Consider the following 14,050-nt stretch of genomic DNA (forward strand, 5'->3'; position numbering starts at 1 on the left):
CAGGGGACGAGCCTGCAGGAAGGAGGTCCCCAGGGTGGGAAGGGGGCCGAGCACAAGCCCCTAACAACTCCAACATCAAAAAGGGCTCAGGTGGATGCAGAAACGGAGACAGCCTGGAGGAATAACTCTTTCAAACAAAGCCCCGGGCCCCCGAATTGAACTCCGGATTTTCCACCTAAAGTCATTGTCCCTGCAGTTATCCCATCTTTGTTGATGGCAACTCCATCCTTGCATATGCTCAGGCAAAAAACTGCGAGTTCTCCTTGGCGCAGGTCTTTTCCTCAGACCCCACATCTAATTACTGGGAATTTACACGTTCTCCTTGGTGGGCCAGTGGTTGAGAGCTTAGGCTGCTATCCAGAGGGTCCGTAGTTCGAATCCACCAGCCGCTTGTGGAAACCCTATGTGGCTGTTCTAACCTGCTCACTATGAGTCGGACTAGACTAGACCCCAATGGACCTTTTGGTTTTCTGTCTGTCAAATGTGGACCTTGGCCTACACAGTTCCTTCTTTTCCTGAGCTCAGAATTTGGACCAAGGACTCTCCTGATAATGGCGGGAGATCAATTTAAGGCGTGACCCTGCGCTCGCTCAGACCTTAGGCTTCGAGACCCTTAATTTCAGGGCGTGGGGTTGGGCTGCCTTTGCTCCTTTTATGTGGCTCTGTCCCTCAAAATCAGCCTGTTCCTGGCCTGTCTCGGGAAGTTGGGGACATGCCTGAGACCGCTCCGCTCGATTGGCCTCTCTGGATCAAGAAACCAACTCCCTTCGGGTTCCGCCTGCAGAGAAGCTTCAGAAGGCGATTTTTTTCCGTTTCTTGAACTCGACGGTGCCCAGGTGTGCGAAACGCGGGGGCGCACGCGGTCAGTTTCTGGTTCTGCAGTAGCCCGCTGTTCTCTCCGCCTCTGGAAAGAATCCAGTGCAGGCCTTCAAGGCTGGCTTGGCCTGTGTTGGTTGTTCGATGTTTTTAAAGAGCCAAATGCCCGAAGACGCATGTTTCAGTCTTTGCTGAAGTACGGCTAAAACATGAAGAGATGATTAAAGCAGTGGACTGAAATTGAGTCGCACAGAACAAGAGGCGCCACAAGTGTCAGAGGGGGGACAGAGAGGAGGTGCTGAGGTAAAAGGGCTTCTGAGGAAAGAGCCCAGTTCAGGCCCCAGGGAGAGCGCAGGGTAGGGCCTGGAGGGAGGGTTCTACTGTTCCCGGGTGGACCGGAAGTGTGGATCATTTTGAGTGTGTGTGTGATAAAACAGGTAACAAAACACTTGCCACTTCAACCACTTTATGTGCACAGTTCAGTGACAGTAATTAGGCTCACTATGTTGTGGAACCATCACCACTATCCCTTTCCAAAGCTTTTCATCATCCTTAACAGAAATGCAGTGCCCCTTAAGCTATCTTTCCTGCCTTTTCCCTCCCACCTGCCCCTGGTGACCGCTCATAAAATTTGATTTCTATGCATTTGCTATATTCCACTTACTTGGAATCATGTAACATTTGTCCTTTTGCGTCTGGCTTCTTTCATTCAGCATAATTTTTCTAGGTTCATCCATATCTTAACATGTATCAGAACTTCCTTTCTGTTTATGGCTGAGTAATATTCCATCCTATGGATATACTCCATTTTGTTTATCCTTTCATCTGTTGATGGACACTTGGGTTGTTCGCACCTTCTGGACAATGTGAATAATGCTACAATGAACATTGGTGTACAAGTATCTGTTTGCACTTCTGCTTTCAATTTTGGGGTGTATAAGGGTAGTGGAGGTGTTGGGTCATTTGGGAATTCCATGGTTAACTCTTGAGGAACCGCCAAAGGGATTTCCAGAGGCTGTACCATTTTACAATCCCACCAGCAATGGGTGCCGGTTCCAATTTTCCACATCCTCAGTAATAGCTTGTTTTCTGGTTTTCTGCCAAACGGTTGAGCACTCGACTATTAACGGAAAGGTTTGCGGTTGGAACCCATGCAGACACGCCTCGGAAGACAAGTCTGGCGATCTGCTTCTGAAAGGTCCAAAACTCCAAGCCGTTGCCATCGAGTCAATTCCGCCTCATAGCAAGCCTATAGGACAGAGTAGAACTGCCTCATAGGGTTTCCAAAGCTGTGATCTTTACAGAAGCAGACTGCCACACCTTTCTCCCGCAGAGCGGCTCGTGGATTCGAGCTATTTTTCGGTTAGCAGCCGAGCGCTTTAACCACTGCACCACCAAGTTAACCCACCCACTGCCAAAGTGGGTGGGTTAACGCACCACCAAGTTACAGCCTTCAAAACCCTATGGGGCAGTTCTGCGCTCCACTCATGTGGCCACCATGAGTCCTAATCCACTCCATGACGACTAACAGCAAGTGGGGGGATGAATAACGAGTAATGACATTGAATATCTTTTCATGGAAACACGGATCATTGGTCAAGAGCACCAGGGCCGTTAAAGGGGCCACGGAGGCGCTGGTCCGAAGCCCCGGGGTGACTGCGTTCACGGCTCCAGGCTGTGGGGAGCTGGAGAGCCGGAGAGGAGCTTAGCTCTGAAAATGCAAGCTCTAGTGAGCTGCGGCATCCCCAAGCCCGGGGGACTGAGCCCCGCCCCCCCCAAGTCCCAGCTTCCCGGATTAAAAAAAAAAAAAAAAATTGATAGGAGCAGAAAACTACTTTGGGGCCTAACGGAAGCCTCATACTCCTTTGCCTGAAAGGATTGTTGGTGTTTTTCCCCCGAGGGCTTTCTGCAGCACTTTGCTGCTGGCAGTCGAATTCGAAATGTAGTTGAATTTCGTATGTCGGAAGCCGAAGTACTTGGGGAGTGCAGGTCTTACAATTTGTATGGACAAATTCTTACGCAAGCTCACTCACGTGGTTCCCGTAGCGTAGTGGTTATCACGTTCGCCTCAAGAGCGAACGGTCCCAGTTTAGAACTCGGGCGGAAACAGGCTTTCTTTTCCCAAAAGACAAGCGTTCTCCAATAGCCTTGTAAGGAAAGGAAAAAAAAAAAACATGGCAGGAGGACTTCCATTACTCAGCACCTGAAACCAGACCTCATTTCTCTGCCCTAAGTAAGATGGGAGACCAGGACACAATTCTCGTCTGGTTCTTCGGAGGGGGGGCACCAAACGAGACCTGCTTTATGTTAGTTTTAGTTCCAGAGAGCTCTAAAGGTTCTCTTTGTTCTCTTCTATCACCTGAACCTTCTCCACAGGCTGACGCTGAAGAAGAAAAAGGCTCCGGATAGACCCTGGCTTAGGGCTCCTTGGCTACTCTCGAAACAAGGACCGTGGGACCCCACACGCTGGCTTTGAGTTCTCACATCAAAAGCAAACGAAAGTGACAGGAACAAGAGAAAGATAACAAAGAGGCATTAAAGCTAAGTCTTGAGAGGAATGACCAGTCAAGACAAATGCAGTGAGCCTTGGTTCGCTCGGTGCTTACTGAGGCCCTTTCCCGGACTTTGCTACTGGCAGTCGAATTTCGAAATGGGAATCAATTTCGTACACTGAAAACCACGAAAGTTGAAGACGGCCGGCATAAAGTTTTCATAGATGTTTCTTAAAACGTAACAACCTCAAGGTTTCCGTAGTGTAGTGGTTATCACGTTCGCCTCACACGCGAAAGGTCCCCGGTTCGAAACCGGGCGGAAACAGTTGCTTTTTACTCCTCAGAGCCTATTGCTACTTTTTCCCATTGCTTTTCTTTTTTCTTTTCTTTTGTTTTTTGGTTCTAGAATTAGACTAGAAAGCCCCAGAGGGAAATGTACAAACTGTGATGCCCCAGAGGAAGTTGCAATACAACCAGAAGTACTGCAAGATTTTTGCCACTTTATATGAACCTAAATCCTAGGGTTCATCTATGGAAATGGATCCTAAGACGGTAGAAGCAGGGCGGAAAGAATATAGTGCTGGATACGGCTAGGTTTACTTATTGATATAGGTGCACTAGGTAGAAATTCTGGAGCCATTGTATTAGTTTGAGCAGCTGACAGCAATTCGAAATTGTTCACTTGTACCAGTTGACTGAAAACTTGCACCCAAAGTTGGCCTACAGTAAATGAACTTGAAATGCCAGAGCGTCTTTGATACATTTATTGCAGAGGAAAATACTTAATGGTTTAGGGGATTATAAAGCTACAGTAAATTTATCATGTAAGACATGTTCATTCACCCACATCTATAGCCCCAGGTATGGTCAGGAAGACATTACCTTTAACAGACTTGTGAGAAATACATTTAAGGGACCTGTCCTGGCATCCTCAAAGCATTCCGTGGTAGCGATTCTGTGAAGGACAGTGGGAACTGCTGCCATTGACTTGGGATTTCTGAAATTAACGGGAGTGTCTTAGTCAGGCTTGCTAAAGAAACAGAATGAGGGATTATAAATAGATAGCTAGACAACTAATGGTGATTGCAACTTTATTTGTAATGATGAAACCATAGAGCCAACGGAATTTCCAAAGTGTATGGAAAGAGTTAAATAAATAATATCAACACCAAACCCGTTGCTGTCGAGTCGATTCCGACTCATAGCGACCCTATAGGACACAGCAGAACTGCCCCACAGGGTATCCACGGAGCGCCGTAGTAGCATTTAACCTCTACACCACCGGGGTTTAAATAAGTAATGTGGGGGGGGGGGACTTCTTAGTCAAAAACAACGCCCACGATTCCTCTCTTTAAATCATTTCCGAGTTCACAGTTTCCAAGCAAAGAAGATAGAAGGGTAACTAAGGTTGCTCCCTGCCTTTACATTGTAGGATTTATGGAGCAGAAACGCTGGGAGTATCTTAACACTTATAAAATCACAGTTGCGTCCCTGGGTGGGCTCGAACCACCAACCTTTCGGTTAACAGCCGAACGCGCTAACCGATTGCGCCACAGAGACCACGAGGAACTTTCCTGCTTTCGGCTGGGAGTGAACGTTTTGAATCACTAGGTGGTGCCAGCCGCTTTCTGCAGTACGAATTGCTCAAAGCCTCGGAGAACCCGGTAGGTATTGTTCTTCGCGTTGAAGCTTGTGCGTTGGGCGAGTCTGAAGCTACTACAAGGGCAGCCAGAATGACCCCTCCTTGCTCCTCATCCGCCTGAGATGCCAGCGACCCCCGGAGACCTCCGGGTCTTCAGCCCCTGCCAGAGCCCAATGGGGTCCATAACACAGCTGCTCCGCCTTTGCCGCCCTCTCCCGGCCGTGGCCGCCTCCCCGCTCGCCTCAGTTGCAGTCGACCGGGCGGGAGCGGGGAAAGTAAGTGGGGAAACGGGAACGGTGAAGAAGAGCGAAGGAAAGTAGGGAGGCGTGGACGAGAAGGAAACCTCCGAGAGGCCTGTGCTGAGACACAGGCGAGGGCCTGGGGAGGAGAGAATAGTTTTTATGATGTAGCGCAATGGGGAGGGACGAGATGAGAGACGGCAGGAAATGGGAGAAAAGCAGAGCAACTGTAGTTGTTCAAGAACAAAACAGCAAAACAGTGTGAATGTTTTTATGTCAATAAAGTTTAAAGAAGACATTTGAGCTCCGGTAGGTCTGTGGTGCGCTGCGATCTATAGTGGTTAGTACTCTGCGTTGTGGCCGCAATAAACTTGGCTCGAATCCGAGTCGTGGCAGCGTCTGGCGCTTGTTTCATCACGCACTGGAGCGCTTTTTTTGGCTTGCATTTCGTTCCCTCACAGGCATCGCTCACCATCTGCGGCTAGAAGACAGCAGCCCTTACAGCTACGGGCCAGAAGGGAAGGAATCATGACAGTGTGCATACCTGGAGCCTGGTCTAAGGGAAACCTGGCGTGCTCCCCACATCCGGGCAAAGGGTGAAGTGCCTCTTACTGGGCCTTAGAAGTACCTTCCACTACTGAGATGATGTGGTCATAACCGTTTTCCTTGCAAAAGTATTTCAAATATCAGCTGGGCTTTTTTACATGAAACCAGAATAAACTTTCACTGCGTTTACAGTAAAATCCAAACTCCCTGCCGTAGTCCGCGTGCGGGCCGTGTCCCTCGCCTCTTGTCCCTCAGTTTTTGTGCTAACACTAAGTTACTGAAGTGTAATTCACACTGAATATAAAGCAGAAATCTTTAGTGAATAATTACTGAATTTTGACAAATGTAATCAAGTCACAGAAAGGCTCCATCATCCCAGCAAGGTCAAAGGTGCTCCTTTCCAGGTTTAATTAATCACTCTTCTGAGGTCTATCACCAGAGATTAGTTTTGCCTATTCTTGAAATGCACATTTTTTGGATCTGACTCTTGTGTTTTTGTTTTTGTTTGTGTCATGCAACATTATGTTTTCAAGGTATGTCTATGTTGTTGCATTTATTCTTAACTGTGGCATTGCGGTATTGTTGATGAACATTATTCTAAAGTGTGAACGCACCGCAGTTGATGGATATTTGGATTATTTCCAGTTTGGGCTATTGTGAAAAGGCTGCTATGAGCATGCTTGTCTGAGTCTTTGTGTGGACATATGCATCCACTTCCCTTGAAGTGCTGGGTCAAGGATAGGTCCAAGTTTAACTTTGATAGAAGCTGCCAGGCCTTCCTCTACAATGGTTTCTCACCCACAAAGTCGGTTGCACTTGTTCCACATTCTTGTCAACACCTGGCGTTCTCTGTCTCTTAAATGTACCATTCTGGTGGGTTTATACGGGTACTTTTTCATGGTTTAAATTTTTGTTTCCGTAATGAGTAATCGTGTGCAACTTGTTTTCTTAAGCCTTGTGGCCATTTAGAAATCCTGCTTTGTGAAGAAAGCTTATTCAGTATTTTGCACACTGTTATTTGGCTTGGCTTTTTATTACCAAAAAACCAAACCCAGTGCCGTGGATTCCAACTCATACGACAGAGTGGAACTGCCCCATAGAGTTTTCAAGGAGCACCTGGTGCATTTGAACTTTCAACCCTTGGTTAGCAGCCGTGACACTTAACCACTGTATCGCCAGCGTTTCCACTTTTTATTATTGGTCTCCAAAAGCCCTATATACAAGATTTGAGTCGTTTTGCAGATAATCATGTTGTAAATATTTTCTCCCAGTCCATGGCTTGCCTTTTCACTTTCTTAGGTGGTTTTTCGAACAGAAGCTTTTAATTTCAATGAAATCTAATGTATCTTTAAAAAGAACATTTCTTATATATAAGGCTTATTGTGTTCTCTAAGAAATCTTTTTAACCCAGGATGGTGAATGTATTATCCTAATTTTTTTTCTGCGAGCTTTACCATTTTTGTTTTATTTTTTGAATCTTTGACGTCTCAGATTCCACTCCTGATCACAGTAAGCTTGTCGACTACCAATTCTATGGCCTTCCAGAAATCTTCTCTATATTGCAAAATCATCCACAATAGTTACCTGCTTTGCTCTCTGACAGCTACAGGGGCCATGTGTCCTTCCATTTCCCCCTTATTCCTCCTCCATCTCTGACATTCTCCTTTTCTGTAGCTGAGAAACTCAGAAAAAAATGAAAGAAAATGAGAGGGCTAGTCTAATCTGTGCTCAAGAACTCAGGCTCTGGGTTAGGAATCTGATTTAGCCCTTGTATGGCCTGAATAGGTGTCTTAAACTTCATGTGCTTCAAAATTTTCATCCTCTGAATGTTAAGTTTAAACAAAAAACACCGGCTGGGAAAAACATGCCATTTCCTCCAGCAGTCGCTATTCTTGGTGCAGTGCTTATACCGCCTTGCCTTCACACCTGAAGTTCAAGTGCTCCCACCCTGGGGAAGGCGCCGACTTGCCTGCTCACTGGAACCCAGGACGCTGCGCTTGGCTTTCTTCTGCTTTGGTTCAAACTGAAGACCGGGATACAACTGGACTAGATCACCCCTCTTCCTCCCCCAGAGGCTGAGGGCCCAGTTCTAGGGAACGCTGACTTCATGGTAGCTGTAGATCAGGGAATTTCATAACATGTTTTTTTCCCTTTTCTTCCTTCTTTGATCTGTCTCCCCCCCCACCCCACACACACAAACCTACCCAGAGGAAAGGATTCACCACTATTCTGTTGAGGTGTCCCTTTGGTGTTCTTTTGGACAGGCCAGTTATCCTTCACCTACAGGAGCAAAACAGCAGCCGGCCTCAGGTGAACCACAACTCATTGAGTGTCCCGTTGCACATCACACACGTGTGCTTGGCCGAATTCGGACAAAACTCCATACAGCGCGGTCTCAAGCTTCTCTGCAGGTTGAACCGGAAGGGTGTGGGGTTCCGTATCGCAGAGACAAGCCTCGAGGAGAGCTCTCACATCTGACCCTGGTCCTCCAGGACAGGCCAGGAAGAGGCTGCTTTTGAGTGACACACAGAGACAATGAACAGGCACAAAGGCAGACTGACCCCAGGGTCCCAATGTTAAGGTATTAAACCCTAATGTCTGAGCTAGCTGAGAGTCTGGAGTTAAACTGACCTCCCCTTTTTCAGGAGAGTCATTTCTCAGCTCAGGGATACAAAGGACAAGGATCGTGTAGACCAATGTCCACGCTTCACCGGCAAGAAAATGCAAATTCATGACTAGATGCAGAGTCTGAGAAAGGGATCGGTGTCAAGAAAAGCTCTAATTTGTGCTCTGAGCATTGGAAGGATGGAGTTGCCGTCAACTAACATGGAAAAACTGCGCCTGCAGAAGATTTTAGGGAGACATTCACAGTTCATTTCAGGCCCCGAGGCCTTGGTCGAAAGAGGTTTCCATCTAAGGTATCTTCGTTTCTACATATATGTCCCTCCCCCCCACCATTTTCTTCTTTTCTTTTCTTTGAGCTGGAGTAAGGGCCAGTGCTAGGCCCTTCTCATCCTGGGCTCCTCTCCTTCCACCTTCCCCTCCCTCCCACCCGCAACCGCGTCCAGGGCCCTGAATCCCACAATCACCTCCCGACACGCTGCTCCCTAGCAAAGGCATAGTCCAGAAGAGCCAACTCCCTCCACGACTTTTGGCCTTGGCTGGCCTTTTCGAAAAAGCAGAGAAGGAATGACTTTCGGGACGATCCCTGCAGGCGAGGTCAGCACCGAGAAAGGTGAGAGGACCCGGACTTCTCAGAGCTCAGTGCAGGGGGCTCTACTGCCGATTTGAGAGAAAGAGTTTAGCTTAAGGGTCTCTGGAGGTCTATTGGTTAGAATTTGGCACATTCATCCTGCGGCCTGGATTTGATTGCCTCCGGGTCAGGGAAATCTTTAGGCAATGCCTCTCTTCTAACTGGACCCTTCCTCTTTATCCCCGTAGTGCTGGCGTGCTGTGAGGGCCAGGTGCAGAAGAGCCCCACACAGAGGGTCCCAAAACTCTGGTGAAGGAGGGGACATAATGGTGAGCCGTTGGTCACTTCTCAAACCCAGGGCTGGACACCCGGCCCCTCAGACTTCCAGCAGCAGACCCTATTAGGTGCGCTCCCTCTTTTCTTCCTTAGGGCACAAGGTTTTTGCCTTGTCTCCTTTTCACAAAAGGGAGCAGCATCTTTAGAGAACTCCTAAGCATGTTGCCCAAGGGTAGTATTTAGTCATGCAGAAATTCCATCTGCAGGAGCCTCTCCCCCAATGTGCTATCAAAATACCAAACCAAACCCGTTGCCATGGAGTGGATTCTGGCTCATAGCCACTCTGTAGGACGGAGTGGAACTGCTCCATAGGGTTCCCAAGGCTTTAATCTGTACGCAGCAAGCACTTAACCACTGTGCCACCAGGGCTTCTCCTCAGTGTGCTAAACCAAAATAATAATAAAACCAAAACTGATTCCGACTCATAGAACAGAGTAGAACTGTCCCGCGGAGTTTCCGAGGAGAGTTTCCGAAGAGAGCATGGGGAATTCGAACTGCAAACTTTTTGGTTAGTGGCCATAGCGCTGAGCCACTAAGGCCCCCCCGCCCATCCGCCTGCTAGGCTGCTATAATTGTGAGAAGGAGTTCTGCTTCTGGCAATGGCTCTTTACTCTTTACAGAGCCACTCTACCAGATAACATTCATAAAGTGTGGACAATATATATATTTTTTTTAATTATCTGAAGTTTCTGGGAGACAACAAAAGCAGGCAGGCACGTGGAGGAAACCAGGACAGGGAATGACTTTTCATATCTCAGATTTTTGTCCGAGGACAAAGCTTAGTCTGCTCTATTTGGGTCAGTGAAATTCCAAAACCAAGCTGTCTTGCTGACTGAAAGGATCAGAGGAGAAAGTTGGGGCAACCACAGCAGTTAGAAAATCAAGGGGGAAAACCCCAGTGTGGTGCAATTCATTACTTTTGTGTGTGGTCTTTCTAGCCAAGGCCTTGTAACTCCCACCCAGGTGACTGTGTGATAGGGTAGTTGTGGCCTACCAAGAGGATTGGTCAGTTTTGCCTGAAAAGAGAGCCAATTCCAGAGCAGAGAGGAGGAGCCCACCACCAAGGAAGCAGAGACCAACAGGAGAGACCCAGCAGCAGAGACCAGGCAGCAGGGGACTGCACAATGGACTTCCCAGTCCATGGAGAGAGAAAGTGGAGTGCCTTTGGGCAGAGACTAAGGGCCAGGGAGAGGTGGTGCCTGAGAGCACAGCTGGGGAGAGGCTATCCTGATGAAAGAACTATATCCTGAGTGTTCCTGAGCCTGAATTACAACTATTATCTCCCTTGGAATAAACTCCATAAACATGAGTTTGGTCTTTGAGTTCTGTGTAGCCATCTCGATGAATTATCAAACCCAGTAGAAAGTGCTGTGGGAGGGACAGTTGGTGTCAGAATTGGTAAAGATGGTGGAGAGAGGAGGCTTGTCTGGCCTCCACCACGTGGGAGCCAGCCTTATGCTGTTGAATTTCATTCTCCTTTCCCCTTGTGAAGTTAGAGGAGGTCAGACATCGTCCCTATGCGTTTTTTACACGAGAAAGGAAAAGCTTATGGAAGGGAATTGCCAAGTTGTATGTAAAAACTCAGCCCAACAAAAGACCAGACTTAATGGTCTGCCTGAGACTAGAAGGACCCCGGTGGTCGTGGCCCCCAGACCTTCTGTTGGCCCAGGACAGGAACCATTCCTGAAGCCAACTCTTCAGACATGGATTGGACTGGACAATGGATTGGAGAGGGATGCCGGTGAGGAGTGAGCTTCTTGAATCAGGTGGACACTTGAGACTATGTTGGCATCTCCTGCCTGAAGAGGAGATGAGAGGGTGGAGGGGGTTAGGAGCTGGCGAAATGGACAGGAAAAGAGAAAGTGGAGGGAGACAGCGGGCTGTCTCATTGCGGAGAGAGTAATTGGGAGTGTGTAGCAAGGTATATATGGGTTTTTATGTGAGAGACTGACTGGATTTGTAAACTTTCACTTAAAGCACAATAAAAATTATTAAAAAAAAAAAAAAAACTCAGCCCAAATTTCTGGCTAACCCCTGAATTATGCTTGTATGGGCAGGCACCCTCCAAGCAGTCCAGCTGTGGCTAAAGGACTGAAATGAGATTTCGCCTGCCATCGCTTGCAGGGGAGAGTTTGCAGTTTGATATAAACCAAAGTAGCAGCCTGCTTGTAAAAAGAAACAAAAAAATTCAGTACTCTTTATAATACATAACAATCAAGAGTCTCTACCTTTATCATTCATAACATCTACAGTACAATCCAAAATTACATAAGTTGCTCCAGAAAATTATTACATAAGAGAAAGAGAAAAGGCGGAACATGGTCAAGACCAGACAATCACAGGAGACTGACCACGAGACATCAGCTAAATGTTGGAAATAGGAAGCAAGAAGTTGTAAGGTGTAATTACAACTATGCTCTAGATTGTAAAGTAGAAGATAACCATAATAAGTGAAAAGACAGTAAATCTCATCAGGAAATAAAAAATTATAAATTAAGGCATCACCACCTACAAGTGAGGAGTCCCAACAAAAGGAGAGTAGCAAAGAGTATAACAATGCCTGTCACCAGCAGCAACAACACTAGGATCTCTACCCACTCCAAGGCTTGCAGGCCTCCCAATATAAACACAACACACTCAGGCATTCATAATGTCCAGTGAAGCATCAGAACAAGGCTTTAATCACATAGGGAAGAGACAGACCATGGCCAACTTCAATAGTAGGTGTCAGCCCTCCATCCTCAGCAGATCTCACTCAGCAGGGAGATGGTCTGCATGCTCCCCTCTGGTGCTGCAAGAGAGGGATCCATTGCCTCCTCTCCAGGAAGAGAGCTAGAAGTGGGATAACTCACACCCCTAGCTAAGCAGTTTCTAGAAATGGTGACAAGCGCTCATCTTCTCCTCTGCCTTCTCGTTTGACGGAGTTTTGAGGTTCTGTGCGGGACTCTTCTGCGTCTGACCCTTGCAGCACACAACTGCAAAAAGAGGAAGAAGATTCCTCTGCGTGACAGTCGCTGTGTGCCCTCAAACCGATGCTGATACCAAAAAGCCAAACACAGTGCCATCGAGTCGATTCCAACTCATAGTGACCCTATAGGACAGAGTAGAACTGCCCCATAGAGTTTCCAAGGAGCACCTGGCAGATTTGAACTGCCGACCCTTTGGTTAGCAGCTGTAGTGCTTAACCACTAAGCCACCAAGGTTTCCTGCTGACTGATAGCGACCCTTTATGACAGGGTTAAACTGCCCCATGGGGTTTCCTAGGCTGTATCTAGGATCGCTAGGCCTTTTCTCTTGCTGAGCGGCTCGTGGGTTCGAACCGCTGACCTTGCTCTGAACTGCCAAGTGCTTAACCGTTGCACCAGCAGGGCTCCTTTGAGTGATAATGGACATTGCAAAAACAATGCCCTGACCGAAAATCGAAACCGGGTAGCGGAGGTGAAGGCGCCAAATCCTAACCACTAGACCATCAAGGATCTACATCGGGCTATTTTTCTTGAACCCACAGGAAGTAACTAACACTCCTTGAGCTGAGCTCTGGGAAACCCCGGCCCGCCTACCCTTCTGGAAGCGCGCTGCTCCTCTAGGGATTTTCCCCAAAAGGCCGCTTTCCTCCTGCTGTCTCCGCAAAGCCAGCCCGCACGGGAGGCGCCAAGCACCCTGGGGGTCCAGAGACGCACACGAGAAGCTCGCAAGGTCCACGGGTCGCAGAGCGAGTTGGCTGGTCCCGGCCTCGCCTCAGAATCCACCTAGAGATAGGCCTTTGCGAGGCAGCAGCACATGGAAGAGGTGATCCTCAGTGGACGGGGTTGCCGGGAGGAGGTGTGGAGGGAGGACGCCCAGGGTGAAAACGGCCCCAGCCCAGAGCCCGCGGGGTCGCCCTCATCATAAAGGACGCAGGTGGATGCGGGGACCGAGACAGCCTGGATGGAAAACTCTTTCAAGCAGGGCCACGGGGATGCGGCCCTAAAAAGTGCCGCAGCTGCACTTTTCCATTTTGTTTGACGGCAACTCCATCCTTCTATATGCTCGGGCCGGTAATTTCATCAGATTCCATATCCAATTAGTCAGCAATTAGTAATGTCTCCTTGGTCGAGTGTGGATATTGATCTGCTCCACGGTTTCTCATCCCTGGCACTACTGATGTTTGATGTTTAGGATCAGGTAATTCTTAATTGTGGTGGACTCTCCCATGCAGTGTAGGCTGTTTAGCAACATCCCTGGCTTTTGCCCACTAGACGCCAGTAGAATCCACACACCCCCAAGTCATGACAATCAAAATGTATTCAGACATTGCCAACTGTTCCAGCCGATACGGCAGGGGACAAAATCACCCTCTTGTTAAAAATAAAACTATTGATGTGCACAATCCTCTTATTCTTGGTTCCCGAGCTTGGGCTAAGGACTCTCTTGATGAAGGCAAGGAATCGACTCAAATCGTGCCCCTCGGCTCACTCAGAGGTCAAGATTTCAGACCTCGGTATCTGGTGAGGGTTGGCGCCACATCGGCTGGTCGCCAATGTGTTGGCGACACCATTGTACCATTTGCTTGGCTGTCTCTTTAGATTTGGAGCCCTGGTGGCATAGTGGGTAAGGGCTTGGCTGCTAATAAAAAGGTCGGCAGCTGGAATCCACCAGCCGCCCCTCGGAAACCCTGTGGGGGCGGTTCTACTTGGTCTTATAGGGTCGCTATGAGTAAGAATCCACTCGACGACAAAGGGTTTGAATTTTTTTGGTTTGGTGTTTGAAATCAGCCTCTTTTGCGGTTGTCCCCGAGGGCCTAACA

At 48.1% G+C, this 14,050-nt stretch overlaps 2 non-coding genes across 2 annotated transcripts; one reads left to right on the forward strand and one right to left on the reverse strand.

The window, feature by feature from the left end:
• Positions 1-3,560: 3,560 nt before the first annotated feature.
• Positions 3,561-3,633, forward strand: TRNAV-CAC (transfer RNA valine (anticodon CAC)). The gene has a single exon. It is a non-coding gene; the product is annotated as a tRNA-Val (tRNA).
• Positions 3,634-4,794: 1,161 nt separating this feature from the next.
• On the reverse strand, positions 4,795-4,868 carry TRNAN-GUU (transfer RNA asparagine (anticodon GUU)). The gene has a single exon. It is a non-coding gene; the product is annotated as a tRNA-Asn (tRNA).
• Between the last annotated feature and the right edge of the window lie 9,182 nt (positions 4,869-14,050).

Source organism: Elephas maximus, chromosome 3 (assembly GCF_024166365.1).
Source record: "Elephas maximus indicus isolate mEleMax1 chromosome 3, mEleMax1 primary haplotype, whole genome shotgun sequence".
In the NCBI taxonomy this organism is placed as follows: Eukaryota; Metazoa; Chordata; class Mammalia; order Proboscidea; family Elephantidae; genus Elephas; species Elephas maximus.